At 42.1% G+C, this 21,066-nt stretch overlaps 1 long non-coding RNA gene across 1 annotated transcript in view; it reads left to right on the forward strand.

Annotated features, from left to right (window-relative positions):
- The first annotated feature begins 7,070 nt into the window (after window positions 1–7,070).
- LOC145716220 (uncharacterized) overlaps window positions 7,071–21,066 on the forward strand; it is a 41,443-nt gene continuing 27,447 nt past the window's right edge. Inside the window, exon 1 of the long non-coding RNA XR_014138749.1 lies at window positions 7,071–7,400. This is a non-coding gene — a long non-coding RNA (uncharacterized LOC145716220). The remainder of the gene's footprint in view (window positions 7,401–21,066) is intronic.

A 21,066-nucleotide genomic window follows, 5' to 3' on the forward strand; every position in this document is an offset into this window, starting at 1 on the left:
TAGCCTGGTGATGGGTATTAAAGAGGGCACATATTGAATGGAGCACTGGATGTTATACTCAAACAATGAATCATGGAACACTACATCAAAAACTAATGATGTAATGTATGGTGACTAATATAACATAATAAAATAAAATGAAAAGAAACTGGCACCCATTATCCTTAATATATTTATTTATTTGATCAATCCCTCTGTACATAACCTATCTTCCATTGTCACCATTTTGTCCTCCAACCATGAACCCAATACTGACACTCTCCTCATCTAGGCTTGCTTCACCGGATGTGACCTAAGCAGTTGCCCCAGGCCTAGTGCTTAGAAAGGCCCCATGCTTGATTTAATGCTGTTCCTTCTTAGAACTCTTAATAATTTTGAACACGGGACTCTGCATTTTCATTTTACACTAGGCCCCACTAATTACGGAGCCAATCCTCACCTAGCCCTGCTTCAGCTCTGACATCTTGCTTTAGGCTGGCCTCCCAGTGGATATCCTGTTCACTTACTCTGGTCAATCCCTAGCCTTGTGCTAGGATCTCCTCCTGCACTCATTGCTGGCCTTGTGTGGACACCCTCCTCACCTCTCGCTGGTTCTGACTCCCTGCTCTGGGCCTGCTCCACACTACTCCCTCACCCCATGCTGATCTTGTTCTCAGCCCCACCCTAAGGGCTTTTGAACTTCATTATTTAGGAAGAGAATGAGAAAGAAAAACTGTGTAGAGAGTTTTAGCTTTTGGATTTTTTGCGGTTATACTTTGCTGTTGATGAAAGTAAGATTCTCGGGCGCCTGGGTGGCTCAGTTGGTTAAGCAACTGCCTTCGGCTCAGGTCATGATCCTGGAGTCCCTGGATCGAGTCCCACATCGGGCTTCCTGCTCGGCAGGGAGTCTGCTTCTCCCTCTGACCCTCCCCTCTCTCATGTGCGCTCTCTCTCAAATAAATAAATAAAATCTTAAAAAAAAAAAAAAAAGAAAGTAAGATTCTCGTTCTTTTGGGAAAATTCAGTCCTACATAGTGTATTCTACCTAATGCAGGCAGTGTGGTATGGGGGACAGAGCCCCCAGCCCAGGAAGCAAGAGACCTGGGTTCACAAGTCAATCTGCCACTAAGAACCATGTGACTTTGGGCAGCTCATTTCCATTTCCAGAGCTTTTTAGGCTTCTGTGAAACCGGGGCAATAATACCTACTTCACAGGGTCCTGTCCCCCACAGGGGATTGTCCATGGTAATGTATGTAGAGTACTAGACAAATGTTAGTTCTCTCTAGCCCCCAGGGAACCCTGTTAGGGAGGGGAATGAATTTGCCTCAAATCCTGCAGCCAATTAGCTGCGGGCCCAGACCGTGTTTTTTCTGACCCCTGGCTCGGAGCTCTCAGACTCCCCACTCTGCAGCCAGCATGCCCATTCTCAGGAACCCTGTGAAATCACGCCTGCTTCCGGCGGGGAACGAGGGAAATCAGGTATCCGTTGAGCCGCTCTCTTCTCAGGAACTCAGCCGCATTTCTGTGTTCTAACTGTCCTCTAACTCAACGAAGCAATGTCACAATTTACTGTTGCCATTTTCACCACTCCCTCCCCCCTTGCATCTGCTCATGACCAACTGCCAGAGTGACATTTTTATTTATTTATTTTAAGCAGGCTCCACGCCCAACATGGGGCCCAACATGGGGCTTATACTCAGTACCCTGAGATCGAGACCTGAGCAGAGATCAAGAGTCGGCTGCTCCACGGACTGAGCCACACAGGTTCCCCCAGAGTGACATTTTTTTTTTAAAGATTTTATTTATTTATTTGACAGAGAGAGACACAGCGAGAGAGGGAACACAAGCAGGGGGAGTGGGAGAGGGAGAAGCAGGCTTCCCGCCGAGCAGGGAGCCTGATGCGGGGCTCGATTCCAGGACCCTGGGATCATGACCTGAGCCAAAAGCAGTCACTTAACCAACTGAGCCACCCAGGCACCCCCAGAGTGACATTTTTAAAACATAAATCAGACCATGTAGCTCCCCTGCTTAAACCCTTCCGTGGTGGTCCACACACCTCAAGGTCAGACTCCCCTGGTCAGACTCCCCAGATCCCCAGGATCTGGACCCTGCCAGCATCATCGACTTCATTCTGTGCCATCAGAGCTGGACTAAAACTGCAGAAGCTCTAAGCACTGAAAAGACAATGCTGCTGCCGCTCTATGAAATGACAAATGAAAGCAACCCTAAAACTGTAAAAGAGATTGAAGGAGGTCTTTGATTTTATTTTTGAAATATCAGTTTCTTTCAAACACTGCTCTCCTCCCCCTCCTCCTCCTCCATGCCGGCTGCCTCTTCTGCCTACTCCCGCCTCGCCTTCTCTTTCAGTTCCTTCAATGCTCCATGCTCCTTCTTCAGGCTCTTCTTTCTGCCCGAATTCTCCTCTTGCTCTCACTAGCCCCCTTTGTCCGGTTACCTCCCCCTCACCCTTTGGACCTCACTGTAAAAGGCAGTTCCCAAGGAAAGCTTTCTCTGGGGCTCCCACTAAATCAGCCCCATGGGTTAGATGTGCTTCTGTTGAATGCTTGTCATCCTGGCTGGCCCGTGAATTCATAAACTCAGGTACCCACATTGGCACATTTATAGTCCATGACAGTGTGAAAACCACTGGAATTGAGGAAGGAGTGCTGCTCCTGGGGGCAAGAAGCCTAAGTCTTTGTCTCCGCTTTGCTACAAACTTTGTGTGACCCTGGGCAAGCTCACCTCCTCTCTCTGGGGCTGTTTCCAGTGGGAGAGGTATGGAGGCTCCATGTCATCTAAACATTCCCTTACTCAAGCGTTTGTCCACTCATTCACTGATTTTATTCACTGGTGCGTTGAAGCTTCTGCAGCCTGCCCTCTGTGGGATTTGGATTGAAATGAAAAGCAAGAGTTCAAAGTAGAGAGCGTGAGACAAACACAAACCATATGACTAGGCACGCGGATACAGGTAATGAAGAGAAGTCAGGCAGCCACAGTGGGAGCCCAGAGAAGGTAGCCATTAGCCTACATCTAAGAAGCCTTTTTCAAAAAAGTGACCTTGGAGGGTTGAGAAAGGAGAAGGAGAAATGCTGCCCAGGGACCCACCTTTGTTGGGTGCAGGCTCTTTGCGGAATGGTCTCCTTGTTTTACAATTCTCACCTGGCTTTCTGCAAGAGTCTTGCTCTTCAAATCCTACCCCTTGAAACCTGCATCTCCAGGGCTGCCTGAGGATCTTTCTAACTGACTTCCTATTGCCTAAGATGAAGCCCGAGTTCTTCCGCCTAGCAGCCAGGTTCTTTTTTACCCGGCCCCCTCTTCCTTTTTGGCCTTTTTGCCTGTTCCTCCCATGCAACCTTTGTTTCAGCCACCTTAAACTACGCTAATGTCACGACACTAATGTCACGTCCTCTGCCTCAGGGCCTTTGTTCATGCAAAACTCATGCTTCTGCCTAGAGTACTCTTTCTTCTCTGGAAAGCCTTCTGGTACAACACACAGCAGTTAGCAACTTCCTCTTCCATGCTCCCATTATCGTCCCAATGACTGCATTGACCACTTTGTACTGAAATTATCCATGACCTCCTTGCAGTCAGGGATTCTATCTGCATTATTTCTGTAAACCTCGTGCCCTGATTGGGCACCTGGTACTGGTCTGAATGCTGTTTTACTTAGTGAGTAAGTAAATGGAAGAAAGAGGACTCTGTTGAAAGGAAGGGGCTAGATCTAATTTAATTAAATTTGAGACATCAAAAGACCACCCTGGCTTGTCTTGCTCTTACTTATTTAATGCATCATACCCATGAGATCTAGAGAATGAGGAGGGAGGAAGGAGAGGAGGTAAAATGGATTGGAGTGGCTTTAGCTTTTTGGCCCTGCAAACAATGCTTGGTTTCAATATCCAACATGGTTCCAGTTAGCTGTTAAAACACCAGTCATCCCTGAACCAAACCAAACCAACGACTCCTGTTGTTCATCTCCTAATTGTTTTTTAAGACTTTTGTGAAGCCTTCTCTGATTTTGCCCACCAGCTCCTGTAGAGTCAGTCATTCTGTTACCACTGGACCTTGATCTTTCTTCTATCATTGCATGTATATTGTATTTGGCCACTTTAGAATCCATGTTCCCTACACTTGGATACAAGTTTCCCTAGGGGATATATATCCCTGTATAAATATTATAGTATTTTAATTCAAAGTGATTAGAAATATTCTTCCGTTGAAACAAATATAGCCATATTATGGAAAAGGATCTAAGATAATACAAGATTTTTTAGAATGAAATAGGACATATAAAGATAATGATAGATAGCATTTATCCAACACTTACTATACCCAAGGCACAGTGCAAAATATTTTACATTCATCACCTTGAATACTTTGCAGGTATTTCAGTTCTTTGTCCTGTCCCTAGGGGTGAGCATTCCAGCTATCCTGGTGTTAGTGACACGTGAGTGGAAAAGTCTGAGAAGGGTTGTTTACTTGAATTGTGTATCTCCAGTGCTTGGTAATCATCTTGGTACAGAGTTGAATCTCATTAGAAGCTTGTAGAAAGAATGGATCCTGCTCTCTCTGCTGGAATATCCTTTTCTCCCTTCCTGCCTAGTAAACTCTTATTGGTCCTTCAATACCCAGTTTAAATGTCACCTTTACTGTGACTGAAATCTGACTCTCTTCTTTGGCTTCCACAGCTCCTGAACTTTCCTCAGGCTGAGCAACTGGATTATCAGTCTTTGTTTACTTATTGGACTACACGATAAAGAGGGCAGCTCCTCTGGGGATGAGTCTGAGTCTGATTTCCCAGCACCCAGCAAAGGGCTTGACACCTCTGTGTCAATGAACATTTTTTGGATGAACGAAGTAATAAAGTTGGCTAATATTCAGAGCTGACCTCCAAAGAGGAATGAAGTGATTCAGTGTTCTGTCTTTATAGGTCTATTTTCTTAACCTATGTAGTGGTTTGAATGATGTCCCTCTCCCCCTCAAATGAGCCCATACTCTAATCCCTGGAACCTGTGAATGTCATCTTCCTTGGAAAAAGAGTCTTTGTAATTAAGGATCTCAAAATGAGATCTGGATTATCTGGGTGGGCCCTGAATCCAAAGACAGGTGTCCTGGTAAGGAAAAGAAAAGAATACACAGGAAGAAGAAAAGACGATGAGAAGATGGAGGCAGAGATTGGAATTATGCAGCCCCAGGATAAGGACCACCTGGAGCCACCAGAAAGGCAAGGAAAGATTCTCCCTTAGAGCCTTCTGAGAGAGTGAAGCCCTGCCAACACCTTCATTTTGGGCTACTGGCCTCTAGAACTGTGAAAGAATAAAATTCTGTTGCTGCTGTTGTAAGCTACCTAGTTTGCGGTAATGTGATACAGCAGCCTCAGGGAACTAATACAGCTTGGAAGCAGAAAAGTGCTTTCTGTGAAATTCCACCAGATCTTGGCACTTCAGGAGTTGAACCACATGAGATTTGGGATTCCTTGACTAATCCCTTCTCAACAAACACCTGACCACACACCCATGAGGAACCACACACCCATGAGGAACCACTCGATGTCTCAGAATAGGAGACAGTGTGACATCCATGTTAGCCAGTCCTGGGGTCAGATCCAAAGTGTCTTCAGGCTTCTGAACACCCTGGAAAGATAGTATGCTTACCTTTTATTAAACTATTTTTAGTGCAGTTATTATATGTGAGGTCTTCACTGGCACTTTACATATATTGATTTACTTAATCCCTACAGCAACCTTATTATTATTTTACAGATGGGAAAACCAAAGTGGAAAGATGGGAACTGGTTTGCCCAGGAACACATAGCTAGAAAGTGGCAGAGCCAAGATTCCCAAACTGCCTGATTTCTGTTGTGTCTGATTCTAAAACACTGTGTTCTTTCAGCTATATTAGTCCAGGTGGTGGATAACTTCACAGTCTGGGGGTGGGGGTGGGTGGGGGGAAGGCAGATTGATATCCTGCAGAATGAGTCAATGCTATTTATTATAGAAGCAATTGCTATGTATGCTATCATTATGATCAAGGAAGTCTTCATGGAAGAGGTGGCATTTGAGTTGGGTCTTCACTTAAAAAACAAACAAGTACTGATTATCCAGCAGGTCCTGGAAATTCAGAGATGAATGACAAGGTCCTTTTGCTTGAGGAATTCAACGTGTGTGTGTGTGTGTGTTACACACTTATTAAAAGACAATGCAGTAGAATAATCAGAAATATGGTAGAGGCAAGGTTCCTAACTCAGGCTCCCAGAGTAGATCAGGAAGCCTTTGGGAAGAAGGGACCCCACCCCCGGATGAGATTTGATGGAAAAGTAAGCACTAGGAGGAGAAAAGTAGCAAAGGCTTTCTAAAGACAGCATAAGCAACACACTCCGAGAGGTGAAACAGCGTCCTGGGTGCCTGGCACACCTTATAGCTCAGCGTACTAGTTAGGGGAGTGCGAAGAGGGTCGTGGACTTGTGGGTTGGAGTTGGTCACGGAAGAGCAGGTGGGACTGCCCGTCAGGTTTCTAGTCTCCGTGCATCCTGAGTGGTGGCCTTCTGTCGAACCATGAAATACTCCTTTCAATCCCCGCACGTTCCTGGGAGCCCCTCAGGAAAAGGCTGCTCAGGGAGCTTGCAACAGCAGATCAAGACTCACGACCCAGCTGGCGCCAAACGGGTCCCCGCCCTCCGAGGGAGGCCGGTTACCATGGCAACTAGGTTCGGGCGGAAGTGGCTCGGAAGATTGACTCTCACTAATCAGGTGACTCTCCTGCCTCCTGCACGTGACAACAGAGCCCAGGCTCGCTCTCTACCTAATCAGACCCCGCCCCTCTTTCCCCTTACTGACAACTGACACCGACCTAGAGCAATGGCCTTTGCGGATCCGCCAGGAGACCCCGCCCCACGGTACTGAAAGAACCAATTAGACTGGGAAAAAAAGAAGTAACGCCCCAGGTTTCACCCCGGTTTGACAGACGCGATTTAGGCCATCCCCGGGTCCCTCCGCCCCGAGCCCATTCCGGCCGGCGATGGACAGACCTTCTACCCAATAGCACGTCCCTTATCTGTCGTTGGGTCCCGCCCCCGTGGCAGCCAAACCAATGAGCAAGCCAGGTCTCGGCGGGGTGGTGGGGGTTGCACTGCGGTAATATGGCTCTTCCCTAGCCAGCGGCGGTGGCGGCTGGAGGTTGGGTAGAGCAGTTCTGCCTCTCGGGTGGCGGGTTTCTGGGCTGCAGGGGCTCGGCGGGTCGAGGCTAGGCGGTGGTGGCGGATGCCGGAGGAACGCGGGCCCCGCCGCTTGGCGGCCCCTGGGTCAAGATGAGCGCCTCAGCGTCGGTCGGGGGCCCGGTCTCCCCGCCGCCCCCGGGCCCGGCGGCCTCGCTGCCACCCGGTTCTGCAGCGCGGGCCCTGCATGTGGAGCTGCCCTCTCAGCAGGTAACTCCGCGGGCTCGCGGCGCTCGGCGGGGGGCGGGGGGGGGGGCGGGAGGAGGCCGGGGAGGAGAGCCCGTGGGCGGCGGGCGGACCCTGTGCCAGCCAGGAGACCCGGAGAAGTGCCCGGGGAGAACTCGCGGGACCGAGGATTTGAGGATTGTGAGGGGAGGCAGCCAGCGATGGCCGAAGCTCTGGGAGATCCCCGAGTCCCCGGAGAGATCCCGTTACTGGAGACCGGCTGCAAAGAGACTGGAAGAGACCCAGTGGAACTCCCTGGGGGCCCCGGCCTGAGCCTGCCTCTCCGACGTTGGGGGGGCTGGGGATTCCCCTGCGCGGACCCTCCTCCTTATCCCTCCGGGGAAGGGACCCGGGGAAGCCCGGGTGTCCCATGAGAGGCGGGGAAAGCGCTTTTCCTTTCTCAAGCCATTTGCGGAGAAACCAGTTAGTATTCTTTCCTAGGGGAGAAGTTGAGGAGTCTTTATGGTTTCTAGCGTTTACTTTTAATCTCCTTGTTATGAAGTACTCCCCTCAGCTTCCCAAGAGAAATCCTTTGGGACTTTGGGGTTTCCTTCCTAATTCTCAGACCCCCAAGGATCTCATTTTAGCAATTTAGGGGGCACTTTCCTACTGCATTCCCTCAAATGACTCTCCTGGAAGGAGGATTTGATGTATCTATTTGTGTCTTCCCCCATCCTTTAGCAGGGGCTTTGAGGGCTTCTTGGGTCCACATTGTAAGGGGATAATAAAGAGAGAACGCTGTTTGGGGATCTGACACAATGTGTGTGTACAGTACTTCTTCCCTCCACCACTCCCTTGCCCTTAGAAAGTACTTTTCACCCTCTTTTATATTCCTCCTTCCAAGACGAGGACCTAGGAAAAACTGTCAGTTACTGAGAGTTTACCACCTAGGATTTGTGCAAAGTGCTCAACGGCCGGTAGTTCATTTCATCCTGGCGACTCTATGAGATCGCTATTTTTATGATTTCCCATTTTGTAGTTCAGCAAACTGAGGCTTAAAGATGTGAAATCACTCGCCCAAAGCCTTGCAGTTAGGAAGGGCAGTGGCTGGGTTTCACACTCCTGCCCTCTGACCCTGTAGCCCATGCACATGGTTGTGTGCTTGACACTGGGGCAACTACCTTCACTCAGAGTGGAGCACATTCCTGTATCCTTCCTTCAACTTTATATCCTTGCTCTAGTACTTAGGAAAGATTCTTCAAGAAGAAAGTAGAGTTGGGGCGCCTGGGTGGCTCAGTTGGTTGGGCGACTGCCTTCGGCTCGGGTCATGATCCTGGAGTCCCGGGACCGAGTCCCGCATCGGGCTCCCTGCTCGGCGGGGAGTCTGCTTCTCCCTCTGACCCTCCTCCTTCTCATGCTCTCTGTGTCTCATTCTCTCTGTCTCAAATAAATAAATAAAATCTTTAAAAAAAAAAAAAGGAGAAAGTAGAGTTTGGGGCAGGGGGTGGGTGGGAAATGGGATGGATTTGAATGCAGTAGAGGAGGTGCTAAAGCAGAGAGCGGCACCGGTGATCATAGCTTCAGGGGCCACTGAGCTGAATTGTGTGCAGAAGCAGGGCTTTTTATGTGGTGGAAGAGGGTTTAAAGACGGGGTTAGCATATGCCCTAGTTTTGTGGTGCTGTTGGGAAGCCAGTTGTTGGAGAGTATTAGGAGTTTGAGGGTAGTGAGGTTTGGATTGTATTTATGAGGTCCTGGGAGGGAGTAGAAGTCTGGTAGGGGAGACCAGCCTCTGGAATGAGCATTAATGTGAATTTTCATGTGTTGTGGGGAGGTGGATTGTAAGGATGGATACTGAGAGAAGTGTTGGCACTGTTGAAAGCAGCCTGGAGAAATTCTAAGAAATTAAGGGCCAAGAGGGATTTAGTTTGGGGGAGCTTTGGGAAAATGTGGGATTAAGAAAGAGAAAGCATTATTTGTTTCATAGAATGCATTCTCTAATAACAGTCCACAGTTTAAAATTGGGGGAAATAATTCAAACTGTTCATGGAATAAATTTAACTGCATTTGTAAGCCTTTGTCAAATTTTTGGATTTGTGCCGAGGGATATATGGTGGCTTAAGTGTTCAACTGAATGCTGTATGAGCTCTGAGTATGGTATTTACAGCTTTCTGGGGGTGTCATCCTTCTTGAATTCTTGGAAGGTAGCCTATGTGGCAAAAATACTTTTACTTTTGCAATTGATGTTCATTTAGCTTTGTGGGTCAAAGTGCTCAGGTTTTTAGGGTGTGAATACATAACATTTACAAAATAAACATTTTTGTGAAAAACATTTTTGTGAAAGCGTTAACTGTATAAACTGCACTGATTACTTAGTACACAGCTTGACAAATTGTCACAAAGTGAACACGGTTACATAACCATTACCCAGAATAAGAAATACAAAATTATTAGCATTCCAGAAGTCCCCCTTATGTTCTCTCCCATCTCTACCTTTTCTTTCTCTCCAGAGGAACCACTATTCTGATTTCTAACAAGAGATCAGTTTTTGCCCATTCTTGAACCATATAAATGGAATCATGCAAAATGTAGCTTTTTGTAAAAAGTCTGGTTTCCTTTGCTCAGTATTGTTTGTGAGCATGATAGGATGTGTGTGTGTGTATAAAACTTTTTTCATTTGGCATTAATTCATTGTCTTTTTTTTTCCTTGCCTATGGCTTTTGCATAATTTAAAAGGTTTAGATAAATTGGAAATTCAATTAATAACTTTCTTTTAAATAACACTTCAAAAATTACATCATTTTAATAAGATCCATGCTATTTGATAAAGTGTCAGTCTTTCAAAACAAGTAAGTAAACCTTGCTTTAGGATTTCTGTTGTTAAGTTGATTATCTCAAAGCATGGATTCAGTGGTTCCTCCAGCCCACTTCTTTGCATTGTTGACATTTTGAGTGGGTAGGTGAGTCTGGGAGATGTTGAGCTACATCCATAGCTTCTACCCACAATATACCAGGAGCACCCGTCCAATTCTGACAATCAAAAATGTTTTCAGGTGTTGCCAAATGTCCCTTAGGGGAGCAAAATTACTCCTGGTTGAGAACCACTGTTCTAAGATATATTTTCTTTTTTTTAAAAGATTTTATTTATTTATTTGACAGAGACACAGTGAGAGAGGGAACACAAACAGGGGGAGTGGGAGAGGGAGAAGCAGGCTTCCTGTTGAGCAGGGAGCCTGATGTGGGGCTCGATCCCAGGACCCTGGGATCAGGACCCGATCCGAAGGCAGACGCTTAATGACTGAGCCACCCAGGTGCCCCTAAGATATATTTTCATTTTAGGATAGAGAGTATTCCTGCTACTTTCTACTCATTTATTTCAGTCTTCATTAAGTCCCATTGATTCTAGTGGCTATAATGTTTAAAATGTTAATTTATTGTATTAGTTCTAAAGGTATTGGATTCCTCTTCCTAACCTGCCTCCAGGAAAAGATTTATCTTTTCTGCTCAAAGAAATTTCACAAAACTATGTATAAGACTTAAGTTATTTTTGTCTTATTTTAATCGACTTATCTTTAAAAAATAAAGTTTAGCTAAGGCTGCATAACTCCTGAATCTTTGTATGTGTGAGTAACTAGTCCATCATTATCAACCTGACTGTGTCAAATGGGACTACCACTTAATCTTTGCCTCTTTTTGCTTCTGTATGATCTTTTTTTTTTTTTAAAGATTTTATTTATTTTTCAACAGAGAGAGAGAGACAGCGAGAGAGGGAACACAAGCAGGAGGAGTGGGAGAGGGAGAAGCAGGCTTCCCCCTGAGCAGGGAGCCCGATGTGGGGCTCGATCCCAGGACCCTGGGATCATGACCCGAGCTGAAGGCAGATGCTTAACGACTGAGCCACCCAGGCGCCCTGCTTCTGTATGATCTTACTTTAACTGTAATTTAAGCATGAACTAGTCACGCATTTTGAAGACTGCTTTTGATCTTTAATTTTTGGTTGAGGTTTGTAATTACTGAATATAAGCTCATCTGACGAATAACTTCCTTCACACCCTTAGATTTAGGAGTTTTGAAATAAAATATTGTTTTTTGTGGTAGAGGCATTTAATATGTTCTTAAAAGTTTAATTGAGAGCATTTCTTTCCTCCCCAAGGTCTTCCTCACTTGAGTATAACCTAATTACATTTCTTAGATACTCAGAGCTGGGATGCTTTTTCCTGATTGTTTAGTGACCCTTTCCAGGAGACTACATATTCCTTCAAGAATTTGATAAAAGCTACAGACACTTTCCTTAGAAAATGCACTTACATACATTGACAATTTTGCATGCAGTTTTGGTTCTCTTGAACCATATGTATATGGAAGACCCCAGATTAAATAGTCCTAAACTGGTTTATTCCCTTTCTTTAAATTTTTTTTTAAATTTACAATTTATTATTTCTTTTAAACAATTGTCCATGTCAGTGTATATACATCTACCACATTTTGCACAATAATGTTCGGTTACCTTTGTTCAACTCTTGGTAGCCTTTTGGATTATTTCCAGTTTTTTCTATTACATTGTTGCAGTAAATATCCATGTATAGGTATCTTTGTACACTTGTGCTAATAATTCTGTAGGATGAATTTTGAGCAGTGAAATCACTCAAAGGAGATATATATATGTATATATATATATACATATATATATTTAGATTGATATAGATGTATACAGTTATGCTTAATATGAAATATGTAAATTAAGATTTTTGTATATACATTTTTTTTTAACTTTCAAAGATACTAGCAAAGTGTTTCCCTAAAAGGACGTGCCCACTACACTGCTACTACCAAATTTTGACAGTATGTCTTTCTCCATATTTTGTCAACTTTGGGCTCAGAAGTTTTCTCAGTGTTTTCAAAAATGATTTTATGTATACAGATTTTATCTGTATGTAATAATATATATAGAATATAATCGTATAAATTATGAACATATATAACCATATGTATATATATTTATTTCTGTTATTTAAATTTGTATTTCTTTAATTATTAGTTATATTTTAATAGCTTCATTTATTGTATATAAAACATTATGTTAAGTACATGATCTCATTTATCCTTACACAACCCTATGAATTTCATCTTTGCCTAGCTTTATGTAGCATTTTAATTTCTTTTGTGAATTGCAGGCTTATTTATGTCCTTGGCATTAATTTTTCTGATTGCTTGCTTATGTTTTCCATTGACTTGAAGAGCAGTTTTCTTGTCCTGTTTTTGTTTTTTTTTAAAGATTTTATTTATTTATTTGACAGAAAGAGAGCAGGAGAGCACAGGCAGGGGGAATGGCAGAGGCAGAGGGAGAAGCAGGCTCCCTGCTGAGCAGGGACCCCCCTGATGTGGGGTCCTGGGATCATGACATGAGCTGAAGGCAGTCGCTTAACCAACTGAGCCACCTAGGCGCTCCTCTTGTCCTGTTTTTGGAACAGGTGGGCTATATTAGTGCTATTAGTCTTTATCTTCCCTGATTTTTTTTTAAATAGACCTTATTTTTCAGAACAATTTTAGATTTACAGAAAAATTGAGATGAAAGATAGCACAGAAAGCTCTCATATACCCTACACCCATTTCCCCCATTCTTAACGTCTTTCAGTAGTATGATACATTTGTTATGATTCATGAACCAATATTGATGTATTATTAACTGAAGTCCACAGTTTATTCAGATTTCCTTAGTTAAAAAAATTGGGGTAAAATATCCATAACAAAATTTGCCATTTTAATAATTCGCAAGTGTACAACTCAGGGGCATTATGTATATTCTCAGTGTTGTGTGTGCAGTCATTATCAGTATCTATTTCCAGACATTTTCATCATCCCAAACAGATGCTGTACCCATTAAACAGTAGTTCCCCATTTTCTTCTTCCTCCAGCCCCAGGTAAACTCTCTTCTACTCTCTGTCCCTATGGATTTGCTTATTCTAAGTACTTGATATAAGTGGAATGATACAATATTTGTCCTTTTGTGTATGGCTTATTTTCAGCATAATGTTTTCATTGTTCTTCTGTGTTGGAGCATGTATCAGAATTTCATTCCTTATATGGCTAAATAATACTCTATTGTATGTATATGCTGCATTTTTTTTTTAAAGTAAACTGTACGCCCAGCATTGGGCTTGAACTCAGAACCCGGAGATCAAGAGTCCATGCTCTACCGACTGAGTCAGCAGGGAGCCTCTGTAGTTTTATATCCATTCATCTGTTAATGACCTTTTTCTGTGCCAGGATACCATCCTGAAAGCACATTATATTTGTCCCATCTCCTTAGTCTCTTGGCTGTGACAGTTCCTCAGATTTTTCCTTCTTATTGATGACCGTGGCAGTTTTGAGTACTGGTCAGGTATTTTGTAAGATGTACCTCTATTGGAATTAGTCTCATGGTTTGTTGTTGTTTTTTCTCTATGATTAGCCTGGGGTTTCTCTGCTATAAGGTTACTCTTTCCCATTAACCCCTCTCTACTGTCCTCTTTGGAAGGAAGTCACTATGCACAGCTCACACTTAAGGAGTAGGGGATTCCTGTTCCCTCTCCTTGAGGGCAGAATATCTACATAAATTATTTGGAATTCTTCCACATGGGAGATTTATATCAGTAATCACTTCCTTTTACAGATGAGGAATCTAAGGTCTGGGTAACTTTCTCAAAGTCACACAGTGTCAACACAGGGACTGCAGTCAAGGTCTTTGATCCCTAGTTGCTATGGGCACCCACTCTTTGTAGATTGCTGGTGAAGTACAGAAGTTTTAAGTTACCTTAAGGTTCAGGCCCATCATGCTTTGTGTAGTTTATTTCCCACAGCACCTTTATCAAGTGCTATTGATTATGTAGTAGGAGCTGTATATTTTTATTTAATTTATTTATATATTATTTACTTATTTTTTTAAGGATTTATTTATTTTAGGGAGTGCGCGCGTGTGCTTGTTGTGGGGGGGGGAGGGGTAGGAGAGAGGGAGAGGGAGAATCTCAAGCAGACTCCCCGCGGAGTGTGGAGCCCAATGCAGGGCTCAATCTCAACCACCCTGAAATCATGACCTGAGCTTAAACCAAGAGCTGGATGTTCAACTGACTGAGCCACCCAGGCATGCCTATGTTTTTATTTTTAAATTTTATTTCTGTATGAAAATTTCCTTTGAACAACTTTACAGCCTAAAGAGAAGGAAATGGGATTGAAACACATAACAAGAAAAAAATGGTAGAGAAGCACCAAAATGCTTTATAAAGCTTAATTTAGCTGTACATGATATATATTTTCCCCTTATACGTTTATTAGATATCTTACTTTTGGTAATCTAATCAAATCATCTTTTTATTATATTTTCAAAAAAAATCTGTTTCACTAGTAAGGCCACTGAAGGCAGAAAGTTGTGTCTTACTGGGAATGTATGCTTCATGCAGCACAGCACTGTGCTATGTACATTCATTCCTTCCACAAATATTTATTGAACCCCTTACTTGTGACTCAAATTTAAAACATGTAATACCTATAAAATAGAATGATAGCAATTTTTAGCTGCTTTGGCTCTTGTAAACAAAACTGTATGATGAAGCTTCAGAAACTTGAAAAAAAAATCAGCCTAAAATCATTTTTTTTTTTTCTAAGATTTTATTTATTTATTTGACAGAGAGAGAGACAGTGAGAGCAGGAACGCAAGCAGGGGGAGTGGGAGAGGGAGAAGCAGGCTTCTTGCAGAGCAGGGAGCCCGATGTGGGGCTCGATCCCAGGACCCTGGGATCAGGACCTGAGCCGAAGGCAGACGCTTAATGACTGAGCCACCCAGGTGCCCTCTAAAACCATTTTTATGTGACAAAATGCCATCAGGAATGTAAGAATTTTTATGTTTGTTTCTTTGTTTTTCCTGTGAAAATGTTTAGTTCTCCTTTGAAAGTAAAAGCTTTGTTCTTATTTAGTGTTTACTTTAAAATTTCTCTACAGGGTCACAATTCTTAACTTTGTGGCAGAAAATTCAGAAGTGAAACTGACCGGAAATAGAGCAAGAGCAGAATTGAAACTAATAAGTTGGGCCTGAAGTATATGGTGAAATGAAAAAAAAAAAAAGGTTTTCATAGTTTCCATATGTGTACTTTTGATATCTGTGTATTTTTACCTGTCAGACTTATTACCACTGGGTGGAGGAATATTTGTCATTTTTAATGCACTTGAATGAGTGCAGCAAGAAACTAGGGGTATTTTAGAAAAATTGAAGACTAGGTCTATGTTAAGTGAGGTCTGATGACATCAGTAATGTCTCAGGAAGAGTTAAATTTTTCTGATGCCTTGCATGATTTAGCAGTTGTTATATACTTAGGTTATACAGGTAGAGGAACACATGGAGAACCGAAAAGTTGACATTGGAATTTTCAGTGGTATAGGGGCGCCTTGGTGGCACAGTTGGTTGAGCGTCCGACTCTTGGTTTTGGCTCAGGTCCTGATCTTGGGGTTGTGAGATCAGCTCTGTGTCAGGCTCCACGCTCAGCACAGAGTCCACTTGAGATTCTCTGTCCCTCTCCCTGCCCCTCTGGCTTGTGCGCGCATGTGCATGCGCTCTCTCTCTTAATAAATAAATAAATCTTTAAAAAAATAAGGTATAATTCCTAGTATACCTTTTTGGTTTAATATTATATAATTTTGTTTTCCATCTTCTTTTAAGGTAAAAGTGTGAATTTGAATCATAGAATTTTATAGATGCAAAATCTGAAGCCTTCAGAGTTGAAACTATTTCCCTGGTCATAGACTTGGTCCATCTGTTTATTCCCTTCCTCGAGGAGTCAATAGAGAGTATTAGTTTAACAAATCCAAATTGAGTGTTCCTTTAGTTCCTTTTAGTGACAGTTACCTGACAGTTCCTCTTGTTCCTTTTAGTGACAGATACCTGACCAGATCCTGGGCCTTAGTTCTACTGTGCTTGGCTGGGTGTTTGAGAATTTGTTTCTTAAACTTACCTCTGTGCTTTGACACATCATTTCCGCAGCTCTGGGAATTTTAGGCTAGAATTGAAATGGGAGAAAGACTATATTTTAAACTTCTCTTTACAGGCAGAACACTCAGACCCCACCCCCACACCCTCTTTTATGGTATGAATTAGAGGGAAACTTTGGATTTGAAGTGATCAGTCTTCCTGTTTTGTCCCTGGGTACTTACCAGACTGATCCTTTTTTTTTTTTTTTTTTTACCATGTCTATCCTTTTTGAATAGTCCACTTAAAAGTACTGATTCTTTACCTTTTTAAACTTCTGAAACAACAACATCTGGTGATTGTGGGTTCTGTGATGTCAGGAATTTCATTCTGTGTAATATTTGATGATGATTGCCATAGACCTCATTTACTAGAAATGTTATTAGGCATTGAAAACTTTAGTAAAGTGAGTTTGTTGGTTAAAGGCTGAGCCAGATAATGTTAAAGCTGAGCATTAGAACCTACTACTTAAGCATCTCTGTTTGTTTGTTGGTCCATTGAAATATCTGGCACTTTTTTCCCCACCATGGTTTTTAGAATGTCCTGAAAGAAGCATTCAGATATTTTTAAAAACAATGAGGAAGGGGTGTCTGGGTGGCTCAGTTGGTTAAGGGTCTGCCTTTGGCTCAGATCATGATCCCAGGGTCCTGGGATCAAGCTCCGCATCAGGCTCCCTGCTCGGCGGGAAGCCTGCTTCTCCCTCTCCCACTCCTCCTGCTTATGTTCCTGCTCTCACCGTCTCTCTCTCTCTCTCTCAAATAAATAAATAAAATCTTAAAAAAAAAAAAACAAAAAGCAATGAGGAAAACTGGGAAGCTGAAACTGGCAGTTACCTTTGGCTTTTGTCAGTAGACTCCGGGGTAAAAAAGAGAAGATACAAATAAGTAAAAGTGGAAATCAGACTTATGATCTTTTTTTTTTTTTTTTCAGGAAAAGCTTGGTGTTCTTCACCATGACTGTACCTTTTTTTTTTTTTACTAAGGGTTTAACTCTGAACTATAAGTACTTCATATGTCATGTAAGCCTGTGTTAAAAGAAGTATAGAAGGAACTTAACTGCATCAGCCATTTATTCAACAGATATTTATAAAGCACCTTCTTTGAATTATGTTAGGAATGTGATTAGAATGAATACTTCAATTTCTGAGGATATGAATTATTTCCTGTCACAATGCCAGTCATTTTTTTAATGAGACTACAGGAAAACTAAACTTTTTAAAAAATGTAACATGAAAATAACTTTATTTAGAATTATGAAAAAACTTTTTTTTAACCTTGATTGTCTACCTTAATGAATAGAATAATCTTATTGAGAAAACTGGTATTGCTTTCATCCACTAAACTGTTAATATCTAGCTATATATGGGAAGCAGCAATATGAAGAAGATTTTCTAAGTTTTCATTTTGAAAATAGATCACAAAGCAAGATAGGCAGGTAGGCTGTGGGTGCTCATTACAGGTCTAGGATATTTTATAGTACTGTACTCATTGCAGGAGAGAGTTGGTCCCATTATAGACTTACTGTAGAGTAGGTATTTCAGTCTTGTTTTCATGAATTGACTTAATGGAGTTTATTCTGCTTGGAAGGTATTTAATATAAATGTAAAAGTAAAGAACAGTTGTCCAGGTACTCTGGAGTGACTAGTTTACTTTTGATTTTCATGTTTTTCTATAAGAAGACATCAGTCTGATTATTAGATGGGGACAATAGAATTGCAGAATTTCTTAATTGCACCTTAGCTGTATTTTTTGTTTTTTGCTGCATTTTTGATAAATAAACTTGGCTATTTTAGGACTACCTGAAAATTACTAAAAGGTATTGCTCATGATTATTACCTTGAATTTTCAAGAAAAGGTTACAGTATCAATATCCTCTTTAATGAGGTAGCAAAATATGCAGCATATTTTAGGTAGTTATGTAAGAAATAAAAATTAAATAAATTGATACTTAGAAGTAAACATAAGACCTCTTAAAAATGGAAAATTTAATTAATTGATATTAAAGTCCTGCTGTGTATCAAATACTGCATTAGACTGGGGTACGTCTTTCTCCAACTTCTCTTGTTGGAATACCAGAATATGTTTGAACATAGTTTTACAATATTTTTCTTTTTTCTTTTCTTTTTTATTTATTTATTCTTACAGATTTTATTTATTTGTCAGAGAGAAAGAGTGTGAGTGAGCACAAGCAGGGGGAGCTCAGGCAGAGGGAGAAGCAGACTCCCTGCTGAGTAAGGAGCCAAAGGCAAACACTCAACCAACTGAGCCACCCAGGTGTCCCTCTTTTTTAATTTGTATATCATTTTTATTGTGAGTGATTTGACAGTGTCTGGTGTTAGGTATTTTTGTTATTGTTTTTTAAAATTGAAGTATAATTGACATACATCATTAGTTTTGGGTATATAACATAATGATTTGATATTCATGTAAATTATGAAATGATTGGCACAATAAGTCTAGTTGACATCTGTCACTATACATAGTTCTTTTTTTTTTTTTTTTTTTTAGTAAACTCCATCCCCAATGTGGGACTCAAACTCATGACCCTGAGTTCAAAAGTCACATGCTCTACTGACTGAGCCAGCCAGGTGTCCCAGTCACCATATATAGTTACAAGAAAATTTTTTTTCTTGTGATGAGGACTTTTAAGATTTATCCTTGTAGCAACTTTCAAATATTTAGTACAGTATTATTAACTATAGTCACATTACATCTCCATGACTTACTTATTTTATAATTAGAAATTTGTACCTTTTGACCCCCTTCACCCAGTTCATCCCTCACCCCTTGTTTTACAATTTCTTTTTTTAACAAGTTCAGTTTTTTGTTTTTTATTTTTAAGATTTTATTTATTTATTTGACACACAGAGAGAGATAGCTAGAGCAGGAACACAAGCAGGGGGAGTGGGAGAGGGAGAAACAGGCTTCCTGCCGAGCAGGGAGACCGATGTGGGGCTCGATCCCAGGACCCGGGGATCATGATCTGAGCCGAAGGCAGACAGACGCTTAACAACTGAGCCACCCAGGCGCCCCTCAAGTTCAGTTTTTTAAAAAAATATTTATTTGTCAGAGAGAGAGAGAGCACAAGCAGAGGGAGCAGCAGGCAGAGGGAGAAGCAGACTGCCCGTTGAGCAGTGAGCCGACACAGGGTTGGATCCCAGGACCCTGGGATCATGACCTGAGCCAAAGGCAGATGCTTAACCGACTGAGCCACCCAGGGGCTCTTGTTTTACAGTTTCTTAAAAACAGATAATCATTCCTTTAATGTGGTATAGTGGGAGACTTGTAAAGCTGGTTCTGGGAGTAACTAAGGTAACTTTGGGAAACTTTGTTCTGGTCTTAACTTTTTAACAAGAGAAGATTGGGGGGGACGCCTGGGTGGCTCAGTCGGTTAAGCGGCTGCCTTTGGCCCGGGTCATGATCCCAGGGTCCTGGGATTGAGTCCCACATCGGGCTCCTTGCTCAGCAGGGAGCCTGCTTCTCCCTCTGTCTCCCTCTGCTTGTGCTCTCTCTGTCAAATAAATAAAATCTTAACAAACAACAACAACAACAACAAAAAAACAAGAGAAGATTGGGAAGAGATTGGATTATTTATATCTCTAAACATTTTAAACCTCAGTGTGCCTCCTTTTTCTCAGTTGCCAATTGCTTGACTTTTCTTCCCTAATATTTTCATTCCATAAACATTGTGTTCAACTCTGTTCTACACTATCATTTGTTCAACAGTTATTTTTTCGACTTTCTGCTATGTATACCACATTGGCGAAGAATATGGATTCTAGAGCCAGACTGACTGCTTGGGTGAAATCCTGGTCTTTCCATTTCCTAGCTGAGCAGTCTGGAAGTTACTTATCTCCCTATGCCTCAGGAAGGCTCAAATCGAATGGGCATAATAGCACTTACCCTATGGGGTTGTTGAAAGGATTAAATGAATCATAAATTTGCATTAAAAAGTGCTTGGTACAGAGAAAGTGCTCCAGAAATGTTAGTTGTTGGCTTCTATTGTTATTACTATTTGTTAGGCACTGAGGATACAGGATCAATAAGGCACTGTCCTTGCCCTGGAGGTGCACATAATCTAATGGTTAAGGCAACTATATCAGCAAACCATTTTAGTGGAATATATAAGAGGTGGTTTGAACAAATGCTGAGGTGGGAAAGGGGAGGAAAAGTATTCTAGCCAAGTGACCCCCTTGAGTAAAAAGGTAAGGTATAAAAAGGAATGGCTGATAATTATGTGAGACTGGAGTTTAAGTAGCTTGGAGGAGGATGGTGGGAGCAAATGAGTTGGAGAGGTGTAGTTTGGGATTAGATTATAAAGGACCATATATGCCATGCTTTAGGATTTGGATATCCTGGAGGTAGAGGGGAAGACAGTCTTTTTAGAGCAGGTTTAGATTCACTGTGAAATTGAGCAGAATGTACAAAGATTTCCCAAATACCCCTGCCCCTACACATGCATAGTCTCCCCCATTATCAATATCCCCCACTCCGTGGTACGTTTATTACATTTGGTGAACCTGCATTGGCACATCATTGTCACCCAAAGTCCATAGTTTACATTAGGGTTTTCTCTTGGTGTTTTACATCTATCTGGTTATAGACAAATGTATAATGACATGTATTCACCAATATAGTATCAGACAGAGTAGTTTCACTACCCTAAAAATCTCGTGTGCTATACCCATTCATCCCTCACACCCTCTTAAGCCCTGGCAA

Source organism: Leptonychotes weddellii, chromosome 11 (genome assembly GCF_054177405.1).
Source record: "Leptonychotes weddellii isolate Sample4059 chromosome 11, ASM5417740v2, whole genome shotgun sequence".
Classification (NCBI taxonomy): domain Eukaryota; kingdom Metazoa; phylum Chordata; class Mammalia; order Carnivora; family Phocidae; genus Leptonychotes; species Leptonychotes weddellii.